The sequence below is a fragment of the Bactrocera dorsalis genome, chromosome 1, assembly GCF_023373825.1.
Source record: "Bactrocera dorsalis isolate Fly_Bdor chromosome 1, ASM2337382v1, whole genome shotgun sequence".
NCBI lineage: Eukaryota > Metazoa > Arthropoda > Insecta > Diptera > Tephritidae > Bactrocera > Bactrocera dorsalis.
The window spans coordinates 77,650,247-77,678,019 of NC_064303.1; the positions used below are offsets into that span (position 1 = coordinate 77,650,247).

General features: G+C 36.3%; 1 protein-coding gene across 1 annotated transcript in view; it reads left to right on the forward strand.

Annotated features, from left to right (window-relative positions):
• The first annotated feature begins 13,874 nt into the window (after positions 1-13,874).
• LOC125776853 (SAFB-like transcription modulator) overlaps positions 13,875-27,773 on the forward strand; it is a 502,085-nt gene continuing 488,186 nt past the window's right edge. Inside the window, exon 1 of the mRNA XM_049450474.1 lies at positions 13,875-14,264. The gene's annotated coding sequence lies outside the window, so the exon portion shown is untranslated. The remainder of the gene's footprint in view (positions 14,265-27,773) is intronic.

A 27,773-nucleotide genomic window follows, 5' to 3' on the forward strand; every position in this document is an offset into this window, starting at 1 on the left:
TAATAAGTTTGCCATCAAATTTATCGGCAACACTACTTCGAATAAGCGAGCATTCTGCTCCACAGCCAAAACAAATAGGAAAGATCTCACCCTGGTGTGTAAACTCCTTTTGGCTCAGCCACAAAACATTGATTACATTTCTTCTCAGTAACTGCTTCAGACTTAGCTACATTGTTCGTGCACCGATTCGCAAGATGCCCAAGTTGTCCACACCGGTAACAGGTCAGATTCTGCAATTCGCAATGCTGTTCATTCTTCGATCCAGACCGCTTTAATTTACACTCCGTTATTTTATGTCCTGGTTTCTTGCATAAGTGGCACACAATTTTGGCTCGCTTGCAGTCGCCGCTATTACCATCAGCATCCAGCACTTCGCTTTTTGTCAAATTTAAGTGTTTTCAGTTCCATCTGGAGTTGACTTCTAGTTTGTACATTTGAGGAAAACACCATGCGCTGTAAACGGTTGTCAAAATCGGCCATATGCGCCAGTACCGTGGATACAGCTATTTCCTCGGCGTGCATATTGCGCCATTTTGTGGTCAATGACGTCACCATACGGCTTGCGTACACTGCAGGGCACTCATTGTAGGCTGGACGGCTGTTCAGCAGATTCAGGAACATAGCTGCCGGCGTTTCCTTAATCTCGAAACGCTGTATAAATAGTTCTTTAAACTGCTCCCAATTAATGCCGGGATAGCAGATCTGTGCAAGCCACGCTGAAGCACTGCCCTGCATGCAACTACTCAACATCATGATAAGTGCGCTGCCATCAATCTACTGTTCATCCATAATAATGGTTGCCGTTGCACACCATTGAGTCGCATCAGCTCCAGTTACATCTGGGTTAAATTTTGGCAAAACCACTAGGGATGTCGGAAATGGAATAAAGTATCGATATATATTGTATCGGTCATTTTTGAATATATCAATATCGACATTGATATTTTTATTTCAAAATATCGATATATCGATATATCGGTATGATATGAAAAAAAATATTTGGCCTAATCTACTTTAATCATATTACCTTACTAGATAAATACTAACCAATTCACATAATTTTTAATAAATAAGAACAACAATTAAAACATTAGTTATTTATTAATCAAACCAATATTTATCTGATACAAGCATAAGAAAAACTCTTTGATTTACGTGCTCGGCTGTAAGCCGGCTTCTGTTATTGGGTACTGCGAGATTCACAGCAGATGCCACTCTCTCCGAGGAAACCGAGGACGCAGGCTATATCAAATACTTTAGAGCTATGTCGGAAAGGACTGGGGTAATATGACGACAATCAAACCAGAATTTTGTTGGATTCTCTTTTCTGGGTATTATAGGCTGATCTAGATATAGCTTTAGTTCGCTAGGCATACCATCACTGGTTGAAGTTGAAAGTAAAGAGTTTGCTGAAGCTGCAGCAATATCTATCATAATTTTTTCATGTCCGGACCACAACGACGGCGAAGATTTTTCGGAATTTGGAATTATGGTAGTGCGAGTGGGTCTGAGTTCAGGCGAAAGTTGTCCTCTACGCCTATGTTCTAAATGTATTTCTTTTGACAGTTCGGTTATTGCAGTGGAAACAGCTAGCGCTGAACTAAAATGAATACGCTTAAAGCGTGGGTCTAAAATTGTTGCTTTGGCCAGATGTAAATGTCGCTCTAGTGGTTCTAGTTTTGCAATAACTAAATTTAGCAAACTCTTCTGAACAGCAATACCAAATTCGGTGAAAAGCTTCACTTATTCAAGGCCTCTCTGAAGTAAGTTTGCAATGGGAATCACCGAACTTGAAGTCACGTACTGATCGCCGCTAATTTCTTCAGTAGCTTGCTTAAATGGGGTAAGCAATATTATCAGATCTCGTATGACACCTAACTCTGAAGAACAGTGTGCCCACAATCCTTTTGTAAAAAACGCGGGAAAAGATCTTTTCTTTTTCTCCTCTTTCGCCTGTTGAGTGAAGTTGGGACGGTTGATATTTCTCTGCATTACGCTTTTATTACTTTACGTAATTTGTGGGAGTAATGCAGAGGAGTATTTGTTTGGATTAAATAGTTAGTATAAAAAAGGATTTAGAAATTGTTGATCATAAAAATATCGTTTTTATACCTTTTCAATACTTATAAAATTATATCGATACCTCGATATATCGAAATAATAAATATCGCTCAAAAATATTGTTACATTGAAAAAATTATATCGATATATCGATGTATCGATATTTTTTCGACAACCCTAAAAACCACTTGATTTTGTGGACGCACAGACGCTTGCATAGCTTTACACATTTCGACGAAATTGCGATTTTGCAGTTCCATAATAGTACGCCACTGATCTTCAGAAAATGCAGGAGTTGGCACTGATGCCACTTCTGATGTCGGATTCTCGTTAAGATTTTCCATATTTAATTGCACAGATTGTTTACGGCGAATACACTTGATCACGCCACCATGGATAACATGATACGTAACTTTAGCATTGGCTCTCTTTTTCTGTCAAACGCGTTCCCTGATTATTTGACAGCGATGGAGATCAGGGAATTTTTGACAGTTGATTTCAGAAAAGGCGGGATGCCAGAAGTAAAGCGCTATAATTACTTGACGAAATTAATGTGAAATGAAATTTCATTGAACTGTGCGAACATATTTTGGCAAAATAAATGTTTATGTAAATTAATTAATGATTTTGCATTTTAGCATTTATATATGTATGCATTTTTAAAGTGTTTAATTTAGTGTTTTGTATAATTTTTTATATACCCAATCTAATTTTTTTCAGCAGTGGCATCATTGGCAAATGTTATAAAAAATGCGAGTTTTGACAGCTCTCTCTCGATTCAAAGAGTTTCGTATCATGTTATCCATGACGCCACCGCCAACGTGAGACTGCTCGCCAGCATTCTAGCATACCGAAAATGCTCTCCAGAAAATGTTGCAACGAAACTACTTGTATATCTGTCTCTCGCTGTGGCTCAAACATACACGCACAACAATCGTAGTGCGTATCTCTCTCTCAAACCTCTAACCTCACGCAACATCTCTCTCTCTCTCATATTCGCATCGAACCATCCTGACCATCTGGCGAATAGATGGAGCAAAGCGCACCAACAAACAACCGTTAGAGTGCAGAGACGAGAATTGTCACTTGGTACACGTATTTGATTTAACGCTTTTACACTGATTACCATAATTTAAGATCCGACAAATACTTATATCGATGGAGGATGGAGTCATGTGTAGAAGTTCACGCAAGTGAGGAAAGTTCTCTGATCGCCATTCACTTGGGAGTGGCCAGAATCTATTATTTTACATATGACTCAAGCAGCTCACGACTTCCGGTCTTTGACCAAGTATCCTCTGGGTAGCCTAAGAACATCCGTTTGAAGGCGAGCTAAAGTGAGAAGGCGAAACATCCCCTGCATAGGGTTGTGCGCTGGGTTTGGGACGCGCCACGTAAAAAATCTTACCAATGAAAAGGAACAACAAGCCTCTGATGAGTGACCCCCCTTTTGATGACGATCATGGCAAACGAATCAGGGACTATTATTTGAGGGCATGCACCTGGAATGTCCGGTCCCTTAATTGAGAAGGTGCCGCACATAGGTTTCTGCTAGTGCATACTGCGGCTAAAAATATAAGGAGTTGTCGCAGGACAATGACATTTGGTACATCATTGTTTTGGATTCCAATCAAGAAAAAAATGAAAAAATTTTTTTAAAAAATTTTATTTTACGCCCACCTCTCATATAAGGTGAAACTTAATTTTTGACCTACAGCACTGATTTTTGGTACATATCATTTTTATGACATTATATATGTTGGTGTTAAATTTCAATAATATCCGCCCACTTTTACGCCCACCTCCCATACAACTAAATTCTCTTTTATCAAGTCTCTTTTAGCAACTTTTTTACATCTTCGTGACATTCTGACATTGTTTTTTTCAAGGGGGGCAATTTGGGGCAGCTGAATTTTTTTTTATCGTTTAGCTGAGACTTCAGGCTTTAATTCGGTATATGTATGTCAGCGGTAGACAGCGCTAAAAAGATGCACCACTTTGAATTTGAGGAACATTGAAATTTTGACGTCCAAATTATGTTGTTCCACAAAATTTTTTATGCATTATTTTTTTCAAGGGATTTTGATGCAAATTTTTTCTTTGATACATATTATAAATGAAAAATAATAACAAAGTTGAATTTCAATAGTTGTTTTATTGTATCAATGATTTGACTTTTGAGTAAATTTTTTGCTAATTTTGATGTTCTCTACATTCACCAACTTTGAGTATTTCTGGACAAAAAACTAATGCAGATAGAATCCTTATACTCTGGGAAAATAATGTATAAATAGTTGGTAACAAACTGTGAAATTTTCATTCAAATCAGACAACATAAAATTTTTGAATTTCGGCCACAGATATCCCAATGTGTGCCGCTGCCAAGCGGGTTGATGTCCTCGTGAAAATAAAGGTTGACATCACCGCCGTCTAAGAAATTCGATGGACGGGACAAGGACAGAGACGAGTAGGTCCTTGTGACATTTACTACAGTGGCCATATAAAGGAGCGCAAGTTTGGTGTTGGATTCGTGGTGGGAGAGAGACTCCGTCGCCGAGTACTATCATTCACTCCAGAGAATGAACGTCTAGCCACAGTCCGCATCAAAGCGAGGTTCTTCAACATACCGCTGATTTGCGCCCACGCCCCGACGGAAGAGAAGGACGATGTAACTAAATATGCCTTTTTTGAGTGCTTGGAGCGCACTTATGAGAGATGCCCCCGCCACGATGTCAAAATCGTGCTTGGCGACTTCAACGCCAGGGTGAGCAAAGAAGGTATCTTTGGCACTACGGTCGGTAAATTCAGCCTCCACGAGGAAACATCCCCAAATGGGTTGAGGCTGATCGACTTCGCCAGGGCCCGAAATATGGTTATCTGTAGTACTAGATTCCAGCATAAGAAGATACATCAAGCTACCTGGCTGTCTCCGGATCGAAAAACCACCAACCAGATCGATCATGTTGTGATAGACGGAAGACACGTCTCCAGTGTTTTAGATGTGCGTGCACTCCGAGGTCCTAACATCGACTCGGACCACTATATTGTTGCAGCCAAAATTCGCACCCGCCTCTGTGCAGCAAAAAACGCACGCCAACAAACACAAGGAAGGTTCGACGTCGAGAAGCTGCAATCACAACAGACAACCGAACGATTCTCTACTCGGCTTGCACTCCTGCTCTCTGAGAGCACTTGCCAGCAACTCGGTATAAGGGAGCTGTGGGACGGCATTTCTAACTTCTTACGTACAGCTGCAACCGAAACCATTGGTTTTCGGAAAGTGCAAAAGAACAGCTGGTACGACGAGGAGTGCCGTGTCGCAGCGGAAGGAAAACAGGCTGCCCACCTCGCAACGTTACGATCGACCACAACACGTGCGGGATGGGATAGATACCGAGAGTTGAAGAGGGAAGCGAGACGCATTTGTAGACAGAAAAAGAAAGAGGCCGAAATACGTGAGTACGAAGAGCTTGATAAGCTGGCCGACAGGGGTAATGCTCAAAAATTCTACAAAAAGATGCGGCGGCTTACAGAAGGTTTCAAGACCGGAGCATACTCTTGTAGAAACCCCCAAGGAGATCTAGTCACCGATGCCCAGAGCATACTTAAATTATGGAGGGAACACTTCTCCAGCCTGCTGAATGGCAGTGAACGCACAACACCAGGAGAAGACGAACCCGATACCCCAATCGATGACGATGAAGCAGTAGTTCCATTGCCCGACCATGAAGAAGTTTGAATAGCAATTGCCCGTCTGAAAAACAACAAAGCGGCAGAGGCCGATGGATTGCCGGTCGAGCTATTCAAACACGGCGGCGAAGAGCTGATAAGGTGCATGCATCAGCTTCTTTGCAAAATATGGTCGGACGAAAGTATGCCCAACGATTGGAATTTAAGTGTGCTATGCCCAACCCATAAAAAAGGAGACCCCACAATCTGCGCCAACTACCGTGGGATTAGCCTCCTCATCATCGAATATAAGGTTGTGTCGTGCGTATTGTGTGAAAGATTAAAGCCCACCATCAACAAACTGATTGGACCTTATCAGTGTGGCTTTAGACCTGGTAAATTAACAACCGACCAGATATTCACAATGTGCCAAATCTTGGAAAAGACCCGTGAAAGGAGAATCGACACACACCACCTATTCGTCGATTTCAAAGCTGCTTTCGACAGCACGAAAAGGAGCTGCCTTTATGCCGCGATGTCCCGCAAAACTAATACGGCTGTGTAAACTGACGTTGAGCAGCACCAAAAGCTCCGTCAGGATCGGGAAGGACCTCTCCGAGCCGTTCGATACCAAACGAGGTTTCAGACAAGGCGACTCCCTATCGTGCGATTTCTTCAATCTGCTGCTGGAGAAAATTATTCAAGCTGCAGAACTTAATCGAGCAGGTACAATCTTTTATAAGAGTGTACAGCTGCTGGCGTATGCTGATGATATTGATATCATCGGCCTCAACACCCGCGCCGTTAGTTCTGCTTTCTCCAGACTGAACAAGGAAGTAACGCAAATGGGTCTGGCAGTGAACGAGGGCAAGACGAAATATCTCCTGTCATCAAACAAACAGTCGTCGTAGTCGCGACTTGGCTCTCACGTCACTGTTGACAGTCATAACTTTGAAGTTGTAGATAATTTCGTCTATCTTGGAACCAGCGTAAACACCACCAACAATGTCAGCCTGGAAATCCAACGCAGGATTACTCTTGCCAACAGGAGCTACTTCGGACTGAGTAGGCAATTAAAAAGTAAAGTCCTCTCTCGACGAACAAAAACCAAACTCTATAAGTCGCTCATAATTCCCGTCCTGCTATATGGTGCAGAGGCTTGGACGATGACAACAACCGATGAGTCGACATTGCGAGTTTTCGAGAGAAAAGTTCTGCGAAAGATTTATGGTCCTTTGCGTGTTGGCCACTGCGAATATCGCATTCGATGGAACGGTGAGCTGTACGAGATATACGACGACATTGACATAGTTCAGCGAATTGAAAGACAGCGGCTACGCTGGCTAGGTCATGTTGTCCGGATGGATGAAAACACTCCAGCTCTGAAAGTATTCGACGCAGTACCCGCCGCGGGAAGCAGAGGAAGAGGAAGACCTCCACTCCGTTGGAAGGACCAAGTGGAGAAGGACCTGGCTTCGCTTGGAATATCCAATTGGCGCCACGTAGCGAAGAGAAGAAACCATTGGCGCGCTGTTGTTGACTCGGCTATAATCGCGTAAGCGGTATCTACGCCAGTAAAGAAGAAGAAGAACTTATATCAATTCATATATGAAACACCGGAATCATTGATAATAAAATAAGAAAACATTGTGCAATTTTAGAAGCGGCTCACTTGTAAGATTTACTTTACTAAAGATACAACAAGTCAACAGAGCTTTGAAAATTCGTCAGAAAAAAGCTTATCAATATTCAATTATTTCTGTTATAAAACATTTTTTACAAGTATTGCACTCACGAATAAAAAAGTTAATCAGAAAATTAATTACACTCTATTTCAGAGAAATTTATTTGTAAATTAATTGTCGTTACATTGTATCCGATTTAAAATTTTGACATTCTGAAAAATTTGCCGCCCCCCAAATCCATCCAATCACTGCACTTAATACTAATATATATTATTGTTTAAAAATAAAAATGTAAACATTTCGCTAAAATGATAAGGAAAAACTATAATTTTTTAGTTGTCCGGATTTCACTGCCCAAATACAGTGAACAATTATTCGAAATCAACGCAAAAAGCTATAACGAAGAAATTGTAAGCTCGGGTAATGAGTAAATAAAAAGTTGTTTGAATTAGAAAGAAAGTTAATACTATGTTCCGACCGACATTGAAAACATGTTTTCGTGGGAAAAACTGGGTTTCGCACGAAAATTTGTGTGTTTCGTCCATGGAAAATCTGTCAAACGAATACACAGTTTTCGCTGAAAACTACTTGAAGACTTATATTCCACTCATTATAATCGGTGCCTGCTCTAGTTTAATCGTTTTTTTTTTTGGAAGACATATTTTGCCGGCCCTAATACTATTTTCAGACAGACATTGAAAACATTTTGAAAACATATTTGTATGTTGTGGAATGTAAGTCGTTCGGACCGACAATGTGTGTTTTCGATGAGTTTTCACTGACAACTATCAATACGGGGATTCTCTTGCTCTTGCAAGATGACACAAAATGCAAAAATCCTATACCGAAATATGCAAGGCTAAGGGAGCACCCATTGCAGAATCTAGTGATATATGACGGCACGAAAATAAACATGGGTTTTGGTCTGACATATTATACAGCCATTGCAAATAAATTTTTGCGTGTGTTTGTTGTGCCGTTGCACCAAAGGGAAAATTCTGCAATTTCTGCAGTTTCGTCAAAATATCAGCTAACTATTTATCTGTAGGGGTATACTCAAGAGTAATTAGCTTATTTTCAATTTTTCTCTAGAAAAATGATACTTTATTTCAATATGTTTTGTTCTTTTGTTACATGAAGGGTTATTAGCAATACATATACAACCTTGATTATCTTCACAAATGTTTATTGGATTCAACAACTCAACCTTTATACTGTTTTAACAACGATTTCAACCATAAAGCTTATCTTATGGTGCAGAATAATACCATATATTCTGCTTCAGTCGATGAGGCAGCACCAGAATTTTGTTTCTTTGTATTTCAACAAATTAAACATGACTCAAATATTTAAAATAAATATCCTGTAGTACTTTTTCTATCAGTTTCACTCCCACCTCAATCAGAGTCAACAAAACCTATTAAAATATTTTTATAATCAGGTTTCTTAATATAAACTAACTTGAAATCAATAGTACCTTTAAGCTATCTGAGAACTCTTTTTAAACATTTCCATAATCCTACATTATTTTTATTGGTATATCTTCTTAAAATATTAATTGATATACATACATACACCAAAAGTGAAGGATTTTTCAGCGTTCCACAGCGTTTTCTTTGTTTGTACTTTCGAGTGATTTTTTTTCTTTATTAGCTATAAAAAACTATAAGAAGATTTTTCAAACTAAAATTGAATATATGAACACTTTTCCATATAGTACATATTATACATACAGTAGAAATTCGATAATCCGACTACTTTATAATCGGGAAATCCACTAATCCGAAGAGTTATATTCTTACTACTGGCTATTCTGTAGTCCGAATTAATTGTAACTCTATAATCCGAATTGTATGATGTCCTCATATAATCAATGGAATGAAATGATTAACGGGAATTTAACGCTTTTTAACAGCATAGCTTTCATAAATGAAAGAAAGTGTATCAGTTTTGCAAGTGATCAGTCGCAAAATGAATAATAAAAAACGTGCTCATAAAACTTTGTGTTTATTAGATAAAATAAAAATAATCAATGAAATAAAAAAAGGCAAATCTAATAAAGAATTAGCCAACAAATACGGAGTAGGACGTTCGACTATTTCTGATATAAAAAGAAAAGGTTATAAGCTTAAGAGGTTTGTATGCATAACTGTTACAATTAGTTTGCAAGTTTTAATGTTTTATACATCTGTTTTAAAGAGTATCGGAAAATGCAAGCGCTAAAAATCTAAAACTGCGTCAGAAGGTGAATTTCCAGAGTTTGAAGAACGCCTATACTCTTGGTTTTTAAGGCAGCGGGAACTTCAAAAGATACTTTCACGTGAAGTTTTATGCAAAAAGGCCAAACAAATGTTTAAAGATAGGTATGGCAGTGGCAAAATATTTAATGCGTCATATGGATGGTATCAAAAATTTAAGAAGAGATATAATATCCGTTGTTTAAAGATTTGTGGCGAAAAACTATCCGCACAAGATGATTTAGTATCTACATTTATACGGCAGTTGAAAGAACTTCAATCATCAGAAGACTTATGCGACACACAAATTTATAACGCAGATGAGTCGGCCCTTTATTGGAAATTACTTCCTAGTCAAACTTTGGTACATGCTAAGGAAAGATCTGCGCCAGGAAGAAAAATGTCTAAGGAACGGGTTACTTTTCTTTGCTGTGCAAATAAGACTGGAGATCACAAATTGCGGATTATGGTTGTAGGAAAATCAAAAAAGCCGCGTTCTTTCAAAAATCTTCCTCCAGTAGAGTACTACGCATCTAAGAATGGTTGGATGACTTCATATATTTTTTCGCAATGGTTTCAGAATTCTTTTGTTCCACAAGTTAAACAATACCAAACTGAAAACAATCTGGACCAAAGAGCGTTACTAATAATAACGTTCCATGTCATCCTACTGAACTTGCTTATGAAAATTACAAATGTTTATTTTTACCCCCTAATTGCACCAGTTTAATTCAACCTATGAATCAGAACGCCATTAGAATAACCAAACTGTACTATAAGAAATCGCTTTTATGTCATATGGGAGGAGGTGGAGGTTACGATTAGTCTTTGAAGTCTTTTACGTTAAAGGATGCATGTATTTTGCTCAAACATGCATGGAACAAAGTTCGAGAGGAAGTTTTAAAAAAGTGCTGGTCACAAATTTCTCGTAAAAATACCATCTCTGAAGATGATATTCCTTTGGCTACTTTTTGACAAAATATAATGTCTTCTATAATACAAGGCGAAATTGAAACAACGAATTTTATGAGTGATCTTGTTGAAAATTGTATGAATATAAATGTAAGTAATGATAATTTGAATGAATGGATCGAAGAAAACTACGAAAGTGATATTGCAGACGATATTCTAACGTTGTCAGATCCTGATGAACCGGAAGTAAATATTGAAAAAGACGAGGAAATCTCAAATGCTGAAGCAGTTGAAAATTTAAAAAAGATTATTCTATGGGCACAGCAAAAAGATATTGAGCAAGAGAAAATATTATTTTTAACGGATTTGCGAGATGAAGCGCTGGAGCTTTGCACAAAAAATGTTAAGCAAACAAATATAAAAGATTTCTTTAAATCGTAAAAGAAACTTAATTTTTTGTAACTTCTCAAAGTAAATATATGCATATAATTAAGAGTTAAATGTTTATTTTATTATTAATAAATGAATTCATGTTTGGGTTTTTATTGAAATTTAGCATTTTTCTTATATACCTTCACATATAAAAAATAATCCGAATAATTCAGTAATTCGAATCGGGTCTGCAATCAATTATTCGGATTATCGAATTTCTACTGTATATGAATACACGAATAATATGTGATATATATTTAATAAACACAGATAAGTAAAATCGTGTCATACCGGGGTGACTGAAGTACTTTCGCGCAGTACTCCTTTCTGCGTTAAAAATAAAAAAAATATAGTATAAAAGAGTTTTTGTTATAAAGTGGTTAAAGTAGTTATATTTTTTGGTTATCATGCACTCATATTGAAACAAAATTTGAGTTTTCGTACTGTACTCATATACTTTACACTTTATTACGTAGTATTATTATATAATATTACTTATGCATATGTATATATAATATTATTATATAATATTACTAATACATGTATATACATACATATTACTTATTTGCTTAATAAATTTAAAAAAGAAAATATCCATATGCATGAATAGACGAATTTTTGCGAAAAAGAGGAATTTCAGCGAATTGCCTTATCATCACATGGCAGCGCTCCATTTCGTCGTAATTTTTGGTAAGCAAATAAGGTTCAAACGAGTGTAAAATGCAATTTTTAAAATAAAGATTTTTTAGGTAAAAAACCTGCGAAAAGTGTAAAATGTGGACTTATTTAAAAGTTTATAGTGTAATTTAATTAATTTGAAGTGAAAAATGTGAATAAAGTGTGTTTAATGTGGTGAAATAACTTCTTGAAATGTTCGAATTTTGTGAATTTTTGAACTTTAAGGTCGAATAGCTCGTAAACTAAGCGTTTTCGGTACCTTCAACCCTTCAAGAGGACTTCCTCTTTACAACGGTACCTTCAAATCGCGGCGCCAAAGAAATCGGAATTGTGCCAAGTGGTTTGCCTTAAGTATAACTGATTCTCTTTCTATTCAATTTTTATTCCAATGAAATATCGGATCTCAAATAAGTCTGTCATTCTAAATTTCTTCATCAAATAATTTTTACATTCATTTATTGTTTTAATATTTGCAGTTGCAATAACTAGAGCGTCTACATATACGAGGTGTGTTCAAAAAGTATCGCGAATTTTGTGTTTTTTCAAAAATTATTTATTTATTCGTGAATGTCTATTTTGTACCCTTCAAAGTAATCCCCATGAAATATTATATACTTGTGTCAACGGTTTTTCCAATCTTCGAAGCACTTCAAAAAATCATTTTTTTTATCTTCTTCAGCTCCTCCTTCGATGCCGTCTTTATCTCGTCAAGAGAAGCGTAACGTCGTCCTTTCATGGGCCTCTTCAGTTTAGGGAACAAGAAAAAGTCACAGGGGGCCAGATCTGGGAATACGGTGGCTGCGGCATCATTAGTGCGTTGCTTTTAGCGCACAAGCAACGATGTGTGAGCAGGGGCGTTATCGTGGTGCAAAAGCCAGTTTTTGTTCTTCCACAAATCCGGGCGTTTCTGGCGGATTGCTTCGCGCAAATTGCGCATAACTTGCAGGTAATATTTCTTATTGACCGTTCTTCCCTGTGGCAAGAACTCATGATGCACCACGCCCCTGCAATCGAAGAAAACTGTCAGCAAAACTTTCGCGATACTTTTTGAACACACCTCATAGTTGCACATACACATTTTTCAATATGTCCCCTTTGTCAAGAATGTAAATGCAATGATCCACTGTGGAATTTACAAAACCCATTTCCTTTAATACTTTATCAAAAACATCAAACCAACATCTAGCAGCTTGACCGTATTATGGCTTTATTTAATTTACAGACTTTGTCTGTATCACAGGATAATCCTGGTGGTACTGTCATGTAAATTTCTTCTTTTAACGTCCCGTTAAAAATGCTGTTTTAACGTCCATGTGATGAACTTTTAAACCGAATTGGTTGGAGAAAGCCAATATATAACGGAAACTAAAAATTCTAGCTACTGGAGCAAACGTTTCATCATAATCGTTTAAATATTCATGTGTAAAACCTCGTGCAACAAGTCTTGCCTTGTGTTTGACTGGATTGCCTAATTCGTCGTGTTTTATTGTAAAAACCCGTTTACAGTCAGCTACAATTTTATGTTTAGGTCTTTGTACAAGTGACCACGTTTTTTTATAAGAATGCGAATCTAGTTCTTCCTTTATTGCTTTTTCCCAATAAGACTTATCACTTCTACTTTCTATTTTTTCAAATGTATTTGGAGTGCTACTAATGAAAGTGTGAGCATTCATTATACAATTATATGACAGTGTTCAAAATTGAACATGTTCGTTGCTGCCAAAGCACGGACAACAATATTATATTTAAACCTTTTATATATTTCAATGTTAAATAAGATAAGAAATAATCTAGCTATTGGAATCATACAGTCCACTACTAATAGATATCTATGTTCAAATATATTGAACATACGTACAAAAAAACACATAAAAATATATGCATTGATATGCATCATACAAACATATGTATATGAGGCACGTATGCATTAATAAGTGATACGGATGCACTCAAGAAATACATACTAAACATATTTACTTAGGTTTGGGCAATTGGGCAATTTGGGCAAACTAAGCAATAAAAATTATACTTGTATGATAGCACACACACACACACATGTATTGTATTGTATAGTTGAAAACAACCCCATGTGGTGTGCTGTAAATATACGAGTACATATATTTAATTAGATAAGTTAGACTTATAAAATAGTATATAAGGTTTACAAATTTAATAATAAAATCAGAATGAATATATTCTCCCTCAATGTAAGACTTTCAATTCCCCTCACCAGCGGTAAGGATTGTTAGAAGCTATATTGAGGTATTAACATTTTTTGGTCCTTCGAGCCGGATAAAGAGCTCGGCCAAATTAAAAAGTCCTGTACTTACAAAACAGGCAAAATACAAAAAAAGCCCTGTTCAAAATACAGGCAAATTAAAAAATAATTGTAAGACGGGTGTATATTCCCGCATTAAAACCGATCGCATAAGCCGTTTTAGCAGAGACTAAACGCAGTGATCTAACTGCTATCCAAGAGATATTCAGCGGCTGTGAGTCGAGGCACAGCAAGGTCAACTAGGCGACCAAATCAAATACCTCCAACGATTTCTTTGGAGAACAACAAGCAGTTAATTAATAAATAAAAAAAGTGTTGCGGAAAAACTCTCAAAATGGGAATAAACAAGAAAAAACTTCCTGAAGCCCGAGCGGATTTTTCCGAAAAGGTGTTGTACACGTCCAACACTTTTCCAACAAAATCATCAAATAAAACTAAAATTGAAGAAGTTGAAGCTAAGCACCAAGATTTAGATCGAAAAACTTCCTTATTCATGAGGAAAGTTGAAAACCTCAGAAGGAAAATGGAAGATCTAAGCATGGAATTAATGATCCACAACGATCAAATAAAAGGCTTAGACTGTTTATTTACAGACATTCAAAATCTAAAAAGCAAATTAGATTTTAATGTTGAAATTGAAATCTTATTCGAAGAAATTTATGACGAATACTACGAAGAGCTTAAACATTTAAAGAACAAGTTACAAAAAGAAGAGCCTTAAATTTCTTATCGCCCTAACTTTGAAGAAAGAAAAATAATAAAAATTCCAACATTTTATGGCGATACTAAGGAATGGGCCAAATTTTACAACGTGTTCAAAGTTATGGTACATGACAACGAGCAGATGAAGAACATAGAGAAAATACTACGTCTTCGTCAATGCTTAAAAGGCGAAGCTGTACGAGTAATACAGCATTTTCAAATTTCGTCAAAAAATTATGAAGCTGCATGGAGTCTACTTAAGAAAAAGTATGACAATCAGCCAATTCTGTTCATCGTACCCAAATTATCTACAACTGCGACGAAACTAATTAATGCAGTACAAAAGATTGAACACGAAAAACTTATAAAAATTCCACTACTCTCTCTATCTTCTGTTGAGGAAAAAACAACAGAAATAATAGAGAAAGATAGGAAGGAAAATGAAGCTGAAGAAGAGTCACTTGAAGAACTTCGTAAGCCTTCAAAAACTGAGGAATCTCACAATCTCATATCTCTTCCGGCAGGCTCACATTTTGGAGAAATATGGGACAGTGAAGTCCAGACGAAGTCGTTTGGAAATAAGGACGAAACTGAAGTAATTCAATACATTTTCGAAGACAAGCTGCGCGTAGCGGAAATTACTTTTAAGGAGCAAGGCACATTTAACGATGTGTACAATAAAATGTCTCCTTTGGAAATTGAGGAGAATGCAAAAGATGAAATAAAATATCTTGCAGAAAGAGATGTTGAAGTTGATAACGGAAGTGTTTCAAACGATGGTCCAGAGGGGGAAGAGGAAAATGCAGGCGAATCGAATGAGGAATCGGTAAATGTAACTATTGGTGAAGACGAACAAAAACTTTTGCATGATAAGGCACCTGATAAAAAGGAAAAATGCACCGATGAAGAAGGTGATACTACCGGCAAGAATTCAGCGCAAAAGAGTACAAAAACGGTTGCAGCTTTGGATGACACAAGAACATCCAAGAGTGGATCCAGCAGCAGTAAATGCAGCAAGTCTGATGACGATAAATCAAAGAGAAAAGATAAAAAGTCCGGCGACAAAAAGGATAAAGACATTAGTGAACAAAAATCATCTTCAAACAAGTCTTCGCAGAAGGATGACAAAGAAAAGTCTTCAGTGAATATCTCTACAAAATCGTCGTACACAAGAAAGCAGCCAACACCTTCACGTAATCTTTGGATATCCGGGTTATCTTCATTAACGAGAGCCAGGGATCTGAAAACTATATTTTCTAAATATGGAAAAGTTATCGGAGGATAACCGGTACACGTTGTTATGACTACGTAACAATGCCATCATCGTCGTATGCCAGTCGTTGCATTGAGAATTTGCATCATACCGAACTCCATGGACGGATAATATCAGTAGAGCTCACTAAAAACGAAATCAGCAACTCAACAAGTGTCGCCAAAACACGAATGGATAAAACAAAAATAGATCCAGTTGGAAAAGCGGATGTAGTAACAACCATTTGGGAGTTACTAATACCATGGCAGCTTGCGTTAAAACAACCGGACACATAACATTGCTATTCTTTATAGTCGGCGTGCTAGTAGCAATCTTCATTCACTATCGATTGAAAACCAGGCGACGACTACAAACTGCAATCACTTTTGCCGCCCGGGAGAATGTTCGTTGCTGCCAAAGCACGGACAACAATATTATATTTAAACCTTTTATATATTTCAATGTTAAATAAGATAAGAAATAATCTAGCTATTGGAATCATACAGTCCACTACTAATAGATATCTATGTTCAAATATATTGAACATACGTACAAAAAAACACATAAAAATATATGCATTGATATGCATCATACAAACATATGTATATGAGGCACGTATGCATTAATAAGTGATACGGATGCACTCAAGAAATACATACTAAACATATTTACTTAGGTTTGGGCAATTGATTACAAATGCACATGTGCACTTGAAAACAACCCAAACTAAGCAATAAAAATTATACTTGTATGATAGCACACACACACACACATGTATTGTATTGTATAGTTGAAAACAACCCCATGTGGTGTGCTGTAAATATACGAGTACATATATTTAATTAGATAAGTTAGACTTATAAAATAGTATATAAGGTTTACAAATTTAATAATAAAATCAGAATGAATATATTCTCCCTCAATGTAAGACTTTCAATTCCCCCCACCAGCGGTAAGGATTGTTAGAAGCTATATTGAGGTATTAACAGACAGTGAGTTGTCTTTATTATTTAATATCTGTTTACGATCCTTTAATCTTTCACTTCTTCTAACATCGTTATTATATATCGGTTGTGAACCTGACAATTTAGAATTGATGAACACACTGATACATTTTCAACCGTATTTACCAAATCATAATTTTTATCATATTTGTCCAAATAATCACACTGTTCATCTGAACTAAGTATTTCAGATTTTTCTACCCGTACTTTCGTTCGGGAATTTTTGTTTCATTCTTTCCGTACTGTCATTCGGGAATTTTTCTTTCATACTTTCCGTACTGTCATTCGGGAATTTTTCTTTTATACTTTCCGTACTGTCATCCGGGAATTTTTCTTTCATACTTTCCATACTCTCATTCGGGAATTTTTCTTTTATACTTTCCGTACTCTCATTAAATTAAAGTTTTTTGATTGGACGCTATCTTTCGTTACATTTTTGGAATGTTCTATATTTGTTTCATCTACAATAACATCTCTTCTTCGTCCCAAAATTTAAACCCATTCGGTTCGTAACCAACAAGTATACATTTCTTTGACTTCGCATCAAATTTTCTTTTTCTTGTTTTGTTATGCACATATACTGTTGAACCAAATATCTTCAAATACTTTAAATTCGGTTTTCTATCATGCCACAATTCATATGGAGTTTTTATACTATTCCTTAAAGCTTTAGTTGGATTTATATTAATTAAATATGTATGTAGCTGTCAGTACTGCTTCACCCCAACAATACTTGTCTAATTTTGCACCACGCTCGCGCTTTTTTTGTTTTTTGTTATTGTTCTTATCATTCGTTCGGACATAAGTGATCCCTTTTTGAACACAATAACTCTTCACCTCATTCGATAAGTATTCTCGGACATTGTCTATGTACAAATTCACAACTTTTTAATTGAAAGTGCTTTACTTTTAGCGACAAAATCTTTAAGGGGTTAGGTGGGTTTGAAAATTATTTTTTTTTTTTTGTCTTTTTAAATAGTCCAATATGTTTAGAAAATTCTCCTAAAATTTCAAATTGATCCGAGTAAAATTCTAGGAGATATATCCTTCGGAAGTTCCGCCCATTAGGCCACGTCAGTGCAGCGTCAAAACTTTAAAAGTATTTATTTATCTCAGAACTCTATTTTTTAAGTCGGTGGACACGATTTCTCGAAAAGTTATAAACCGATTTGGCTCAAATTTTGCACACATCTTTGGAATAACATTATCTACATTTTTCTTATAATAAATATTTTTTTTGAGCCAAAATATGTCGAAAATATTTTTTTTCCTTCGTTCAATAAACAGATTTATGCATGTACTAACGAAATATTTTTGGTTTTTTGATTTTATATAATCCGATTATGAGTTATGATGGTCGCGGCAAGATCACTTTTTGTTGAGACGTCACGGGAGATGAGTTGTCAACGGCTGAGTTTTCAAAGTTTTTATTTTAAAATTTCACAAAATAGTCTTTAAATATGTACGTTAAAAAAAATGATGAAAATACGCTTATTTTTAGCCTCTAAAACCCACCTAACCCCTTAAACATTACAAAAACGTCAGATTTATAAGTGATGCGTTTCACAATAATGTGTAAATTGGTCAACAAATATGACATAGTATTTTTATGGTCTACAAACATTAGGATGAATTATAAATAAGGGCCTCTTTACATAGATTTTATCTTTATATTTTTCAAAAGGTAATTTAGCCTGTTTTCCATTAATACAAGACTCACAAAAATCATTGTTAGGTTGTACAGTCTTTAAAAGATGAGTATCATTGAACATATCTTTACTTTTATTTTTTAAAAACTTGCCTCTACTAATACGAGTATGTCCCAACCGCTCATGCCACAATTCGTAGTTATTATTTAATGATGTATATACTTTACGACATAATGTTAATTCAATATATGGTGCGCTATACATACCTTTGTTTTCAAGAATTACTTCACCATTTTTGGATACCTTGATACCTTCCTTATGAAATTCGATGGTCATCCCAGAGTTTTGCATCTTTCTAACAGAAAGTAAGTTTTCCGGTATATCACGGCAAAATAAAACATTCTCTAGAGTGATCGGACTTTGCAAATTGTTTTGTAGTCTCAGTGTGCCTTTCTCTGGCGGATCCAATTCAATATACTGAATAAACGGGCTGTCCTCGTTTATCAAGAGGTCAGAAGCACCAGAATCTAAAATAAATGAAAAAGTGTTATCGTTACGTCTCGCTACACCGCGTCCTGTCATGAACGCAAATCCCCTATCTTGTGGTACAGTTGCAACCTGAACGGTTTTGGTTACTTCAGAACCTTGTTTGTTTAAACTCTTTTTATACTTGTAACAGTCCTTTTTAATGTGACCTATTTTTTCGCAATGATGGCACTTTAACTTCTTTTTGAAATTACTTTTTTTTTAAGAGAGTAATTTCTTTCGTACAGACAACTGCGTTGCTAAACTTTTTCTTTCGTATATCGTATCCAAATTTCCGAAAATTTGCCTAGCTGTACTTTCGTTGCTTGCAAACCCAAGAAAAGAGTCACTTAGAAATTCAATGATTAAACTTTTCGCGTTTCTTTCAGTTTTCTACCATGCTTCATCGGGATCCTCTGGGGCACCCTCGTCCACAACCCAAAAGTGCTCTAACACGAAATTTCTATATTGCATATTTTTCTCCGCAAAATGGAACAATGTTACGCTTTGCCCTCTCCATGGTTATTTGCGTACTCTGGGCTCACAACCTGTTGAATTTACGCAGAGTAATCTTTTAACCAACACATAACAAACAGAATGTTAAAACGACACAAAGTATTTTTATAGACAACACTTTCATATAAAGAACAAACACAATTTTATATATCGTCACCTGAAATGCAAAATAACGTAACATCACTTTTCGTAGGTTTTCAGGAGAAGCAAAAAACCGTATAAAAAGAAAACCACTTGAGATATTGAAACAAAATTTTCAAATCTGAATTAACATGAAACTATAAGTATATTTTAGAAAAAAGAATAAAGAAAAAAATAAGCAAATTTGATGGTATATAGGTGTCTTACGTTGTTTTGAATTTTCATTTCTGAAACAAAATAACGTATGTATGATCAATCTAAATTTGTATTAAAATTAAAAATTTGAATATTAATACTTTTTTTTTTAATAAAAACAGTTGCAAGTTTTTCATATTTGATGTTATTTTTATTATTAATATGTACACAAGTACTAGAAAAAATTTAAATATTTCAAGCTTAAAAATGAGGATAATGTTTAATTATTATTTATTAAATAATTAATTATTCAAAAAGTATATTATCATAAAAGTAATAACAGTCTGCTGGAATTAAAACTTCTAGGTCCTGAAGATGTTGACATTTCTTCTTAGTTATTCTTAAACTTTATAAAAGCATAGACTGCTGAATTCCTAAAAAAGCACGGGTCTGATCACTTGGATCATGGAGTCGCTAAACCGAACTCTGGCGGCTCCTTCTCTACCCATATAATGAGGGAGTTGTGGGTGGGAAGAAGCCGTTGGAGACGTTCACGGATGGGTCAAAGGTGGAGGGGTCTGCTGTCAGGAGCTCTCTAACAACTCCAGTAGATTTACCACTCCGGAGTGCAGCCTCCTTCAGAGAAGTGACCATCGACTCAGATAGCAGGGCGGCGATTCCAGCCTTGAACTCATTAACAATTAGAGAATTCAGAGCTGATCGAAGACCTAACCTTGCTATCAATAGCATCGAGTGTCTTTGTGATAAGAATGATATGAGCGCCAGACACAGCGGAATCGCAGGTAATATGAGCTAGCAAGAAGAGGCACCCTAGAACCTCTATCGGTTGAATGGGAGCGGATCTGTGCTCCCATATCTTATTTTATTACTGAATAGCTGGGCGTCGTGAAAGCTTGGTCAGCACTGGGCCACAATTTTTACACACGCTGTCGTCATTGCCATATTGGCTTCTACGCAGTAAGGCTGGGAATCCTACCAGACGCCATCTGCAGAAGCTGTATGGAAGAAGATTAGGTGGAAACAACTCAACACTTCCTTCTTGGCTGTCTTGCGTTAGGGAGGTCAAGACTTGATCACTTGGGGGCGCATACCTTCAGATATCCCACCGAACTGGCGGGAAGCGTTTTGTTAATTTATAAGTTCGAACAAACGGGTTCTTCTTTTCTATGGCCTCACAAAGGGCTACTTATATGTATATAGTAGACCACGTCCGATCAACCATGTAGCCTAAACTAACCAAAGCACATTGAACTTAATCACTAAAAATAAACACAAACAATAAAAATAAATGAAGGCTAACTTCGATATAAAAAAAACAACCACTCTGTTATATGTTATGTTGTTTAACGAAATCAAGCACTTGATGATACGTTTTTTTGAATTTTTATATAGCTTGGGTATTTTTGATTTCAGAAGCTTAAAATTTGTGACACATATGTAATATGATGTGGTGAATAGTAATCAGTAAGAAACTCAATTTTAAATTTTTTGATGATACGTTATTTTGTATTTCAGGTGACGATATATAAGTTAACACAGCACTTCAGACAATTCCCACCATGGGTCAGCAACTCAGTACGAAACTCGAAACCCAGCAATAGCTGACGTCGCATCAGCAATATTAGCGGCTTCACACGCGCATCCGATTAACTGCTGACTACAGGGAAAGTGACCGGTACAAGCGTAGGTTTAATTTAGACTTAAGGTAAAAATTGTATTTAGTCTTAAGACAACATTTTTATAATAAAGACGCGGACGCGAGTCCGCTATTCTTTTTAAAAATAAAAACCATAAACTAATGGTTTAATTGGCGCCCGAGCAGGGACAGCTTCAGCTCGATGGTAGTGAAAGCCTGAAACTAAAAAGTAAGGCTACGCGAGTGAGTAAAAATTACAATACCGAGTAATACACAAAAGCGGCTACCGGAGCCCCAAAGGATAAAGAATAATAACGTCGAAGGACCAAAGATATCCTCTTGGGAAGCTGTCCCCTTACACCGGACTGAAAGCGTTAGGATCCGATAGGAAGGAAACGCACCCTCCACCACGTGCGCAACGAGGGACCCTAGTAGGACAGCAAACGGGACGACACCCCTTGCGCCAGGAAGCTAGAGATAAGTAAGCATATAGATTAAGAAATATTAAATTAATTAATAAAAAAAATAAGAAATTTATAAAGCATTTGGAAAAAGTGGAAAGAATATTAAATTAATTAATTAAAAAATTAAGAAATTTATAAAGCATTTGGAAAAAAAGTGGAAAGAGATAATTAAAAAACAAGAGAATTTAAGAATAATTTAAAAACATTAATAAAAAAAAACATTTGCCAAATTACAATTAATTAAGCTTAAGTTTGAAATTTATATGTTAACTAACCCTAAATAATACGTTGAACAACAACAGGCTTGTACAGCCAATAAAATAATAAATATAAAAGCTGCGATTCACCACCTAACGGGAGACCCTCCAGCTTATAAAAATTAAATCCTCTGCAATTCTGTAGCCAACTCAGGAGTTGACCAGACCCTCCAGAGAATTATAAACTATAAACAAAATAAAAACGACTTGTACAGCCAATAAATTATAAGAACGAAAGAGCCGAGATTCACCACCTAACGGGGGACCCTCCGGTTCTTAATAACTACAGTCCAACTCTGCGATTCACCACCTAACGGGGACCCTCCAGAGGATAAGGACATATAACTAAAAACAATTATATCCTCAAAATATCCAATAAAATTATGCCAACCAATCCCATACGACCTGCTGTGCTAAACCCCACCCACCGCAGGCAATACCCAAACATCCCATCCTGTTCCAAATTCTGGCGAAATGAATCTGGAACAATTAACCAATATTATAAGTGGTGTGGTCACAAACATTTTAAGACAAGAAGGACGAAACATAGTCCAAGCTGCGCTTAACCCAAACGCAAACTTTGCAAACTTAACTGACGTGACTATAGACCCTACACTGACAAACAACATCAACGACTTAGACAAAATCCCTGATGTGGTAAGATGTCTTCGTGAATTCTCTGGGAATCCAGGAGAATTCAGTTCATGGAAGAAAAGCGTGGACAGAATTTTTGAAATATACGAACCTCAAAGAGGATCGCCAAAATACTACGGTATCCTTAACGCAGTAAAAAACAAAATCGTGGGCAACGCAGACATTGCCCTCGAATCATATAGCACACCTTTAGTATGGAAGGCTATTTCAAAATGCCTTACTCTCCATTACGCCGATAAAAGGGACGTAGGTACCTTAGAGTACCAAATGACGTCATTAGTCCAAGGTAGCCATACTATTCAGGAATTTTACCAAAGGGTATATTCGCGCCTATCTCTCATTCTTAATAAACTTGGTTGCATGGAAGTCGGTGCTGAATCCATGCATTTACTCACACGAACTTATCGTGACAAAGCCCTTGACACTTTTATTCGAGGACTGAATGGCGATTTACCAAGGCTCCTTGGCATGAGAGAAACCGTAGACCTCCCTCAAGCTCTTCACTTATGTCTTAAGTTAGAAAACCAGAAATTTCGTTCGCATTACGCGATCAATAATAATTCCCACGTTAAAAAAGCTCAGGACTTTCGCCCACCTCTTCCGCCAAAAAAGGCCACCAACGAATTCTACCCACAATTGGCTTACATTCCTAAGCCATATTTATCTAAACCGAACTACGTGCCTCAGCAACGGCAACAACCAAATTTTAACTATAGTAATTCTCCAAACTTTCGGCCAACATATCAACATCCCGCTAGGACTCCTTTCGGACTTCCGCGTCCAGCGCCAATGGATATAGACCATTCCCTACATACAAAAGCGGTTAACTATATGAATAGAAATGCACCCAATAACCAAGCTTGGAAACGACCGTCAAATTGCCCTCCACAACTGCCCTCCACAAGTGCCTTTCAAACAACAAAGGAACTTCCATATAGAAACCGGTAGAGAAGATTTATATGACCAACAAGCCACATATGACCACCATGACGAGCAAATCTTGACATCGACAAAGGAAGAATACGAAGCAATGTTAAACAACGAACAAATCGAACTAGTTCAAGAGAATAGCCAACCCGACTACATAGATGTTAATTTTTTAGGATGAAAAGTTCTTCGTTGCCTTATATAGAATTTAGAATGAAGAACGGAAAATTTTTAAAAATACTTATAGATACAGGATCAAGCAAAAATTACATACAACCACAACTTGTAGCAAAACCAATTCCTAATGAAGAAGCTTTTTTTGCAAATTCCATAGCAGGAAAGATTCAAATTACCCATCATACAATAATTAATCTAGCTCAAATAGATAACTCGAATTTGAAATTTTTTATCCTACCAGGACTTAAATCTGTTGATGGTATTATCGGAAACGATAGCCTCAAACGCCTCAATGCAACTATAAACATTCGCGAGGACATAATTAAATTCGGTAACGGTAAAGAAATAAGAATAAAATAGAAGCTTTCTCCTACAGTAAACAGTATTGACGTAAGGACAGAACATATGACACCTTCTCAAAAATTCCTCATCCAAAAACTTGCAAACAAATATTCTCAGTTATTTTGCGATCCAAATGAAAAACTAACCTACACTACTACCGTCGTAGGGGAAATCAGGACTTCTTCAGGTACACCCGTTTACACCAGATATTATCCATACCCTATTGGCATGAGAGAATTCGTCACCAAGGAAATCCAAACCTTACTCAAAGATGGCATAATAAGACCATCACGTTCTCCATACAACTCACCAGTTTGGGTTGTTCCAAAAAAATTAGACGCCTCCGGCGAAAGGAAGTTTAGACTCGTAATTGATTACAGAAAATTAAATAATGTTACCATTTCCAACAAATACCCCATACCCGAAATAAATGAAATTATTGCGCAATTAGGAAATAATAAATATTTTTCTGTATTGGATTTAAAAAGTGGATTCCTCCAAATTCCTTTAAAAGAATCCGACATTGAAAAAACAGCCTTTTCTGTCAATAATGGCAAATATGAGTTTACACGACTCCCATTCGGGCTAAAAAACGCTCCTTCTATATTTCAAAAAGCCTTAGATGATATTCTATGAAACTATATAGGTAAAATCTGCTATGTCTACATTGATGACATAATAGTTTTCGGCGAAGATGAAGAAAGCCATCTCCAAAATATTGAACAAATATTTCGCACTCTCAAAGAAGCAAATATGAAAGTTCAACTGGACAAGTGCGAACTCTTCCGAAATGAAGTCGAGTTCCTAGGCTTCATTATTTCACCAAGTGGTGTAAAAACCAATCCTTCAAAAGTTGAAGCTATACAAAATTTCCCATGTCCGAAAACTTTGAAAGACTTAAGATATTTCCTTGGCCTTTCCGGCTACTACCGCCGCTTCAAAAGGGATTATGCTAAAGTATTTCAAAAAATGCATCCTGTAAAAAGCAGATAACTCTCAATAGCGCAGCACTAGAAGCCCTGAATAAAATAAAATCCTCACTCGTTTCAAAGGAAGTAGTTCTATCATATCCTGACTTTAATAAAGATTTTCACCTCACCACTGATGCATCTAATTATGCTCTCGGAGCAGTCTTAGAACAATCAGGCAAACCCATAGCATTCATATCCCGTTCATTAAGTAAAGTTCAACTCATTACAATAGACAACGGAAATGCAAAAATACAGGACGGAACACTTAGACTAATACACCTCATTGACCTAGACCGTTACGAACATTTCCTGACACAAACTTATAATGAAATAACCACTCAAATCCCTAAAGATAACTTCCTTTATCCTATCCTCAAACATGAAACTACCCAAACTTTTGAAATCCTCAACACCCATAAACCGGTAGAAAACAAAAAGAAGAGGAGATCAATTGACATATTAGGAACGGCATGGAAATACATTGCCGGATCTCCTGATCATAATGATCTTAATATTATAAATGACAATTTGAATAATCTGAACCAAAATAATAATAATCAAATAATTATTAATAATTTATTTGAAAAACGTATAAATAATATAACAACTATTGTCAATAAAATGTTAAATACCATAAAAAAGGGTGAAGACACTATAACAAAAATTATGATAAATTTACAAAACAGAATAAGATTGATCAAAGAAGAATTAATAAATATAAAATATGCCATCCAATGGGCAAAACAAAATATAATAAACTCAATACTTTTAAGCATTGATGAAGTTAAATTTTCTATTAATAAACTAAAGGAGGAGCAAATGCCTTTTAAGACTGCCGAAGAGGCACTGAAATTCTCAAAGATAAATGTACTAAGCAAAGATATGACGATTTTATATATATTTTTTTTTTTTTTTTTTATTATTATTCATGTTAATTTACAATCTGTCGGTAGACAATAAGTAAATGTAATTGATTAATGTGTTTCACATTGATGCATTAAGTGCAATTTGGCCTTAATATAAGGTTATTTGGTAACTAGTATTTATTAAGCTAAATTACGTTATGTGTAGCAATATTATTACAATGTGTATTATTTTATACTTAGATAGTTCTTACGATCTAAATGGCAGGTCTAGAGGATGTAGTCTTTTCAATCGTCGTGTGTCATCGCTGTTGTCTAATAAGTTTATAGCGTATGGGTTAGGGTGCCAATTTAATCTTGTTATGTACTTTGAGCTGTATCTTTTTATTTCATCAATCACCATAGGCATTCTCAGATCCTTATGGAGATGAGTATTTTTAATGTACCACGGAGCGTTAGCAAGAAGTCTAAGGGTTTTTGACTGAAACCTCTGAATTATGTCTATGTTGGATCTACTTGCTGTACCCCAGATTTGAATGCCATAAGACCATACGGGTTTCAACATAGTTTTATATAGAAGAATTTTGTTTTGTAAACTAAGTTTAGACTTAGGGCCAAGCAACCAATACATTTTTCTAGTTTTAATTTTGAGCTGAATTCTCTTGGCTCTAATATGTTCACACCAAGTAAGCCGTTTATCTAAATGTAATCCGAGATATTTTACACAATTGGACTTTGGAATTAAAACATTATTAAGACTCACATCGGGACACTCTTCCTTCCTCAATGTGAAAGTTATGTGAGTTGATTTTCCAGTATTTACAGAGATATTCCAGTTGCGAAGCCAAGATTGTATTTCATTTAGCTGTGCTTGTGCAGTTTCAGCAGCTTCGCTAGCGGAGTAGGCAGATGAGAGTACAGCAGTGTCATCTGCATAGGTGGCAACTGTTAAATTACCATTTTCCAATATTGGCATGTCTGCGGTAAAAATTGTATACAGTATTGGTCAAAAAACACTTCCTTGCGGGACACCTGCCTTTATTTCGTGTATGTCTGAGATTTCATCTTTAATTTTAACATAGAAATGTCTTTGACTCAGATAAGATCTGAGGAAGAGATAGAGTGGAGTACATAGCGTCTTTTTAATTTTATACAGTAGGCCCGAGTGCCAGACTCTGTCAAATGCCTGCTGAACATCTAGGAAAATTGCACAACAATACTTCTTCTCCTCCAAGCTACTAAGTATAGTTTTCACAACGCGATGACATTGTTCCGGTGTGCCGTGCATATGTCTGAAACCAAACTGATGATCTGGAATAATTGATTGCTTTTCCAGCTCTGACAGTAGTCTTCGAAGAAATATTCTTTCGAGTATTTTCGAGAATATTGTCAGTAGGCTTATTGGTCTATATGAAGATAATTCATTTTCCGGCTTGTTTGGCTTTGGTATCATTATAATTTCAGCACATTTCCACTGCGTGGGGAAATGGCTCAATTTGAAGCTACTATTAAAAAGCAAGACCAAAAATAATAGACATTTCTTGGAAAATTTTTTGATTGTCCAAGCGTCGATGTTATCATAACC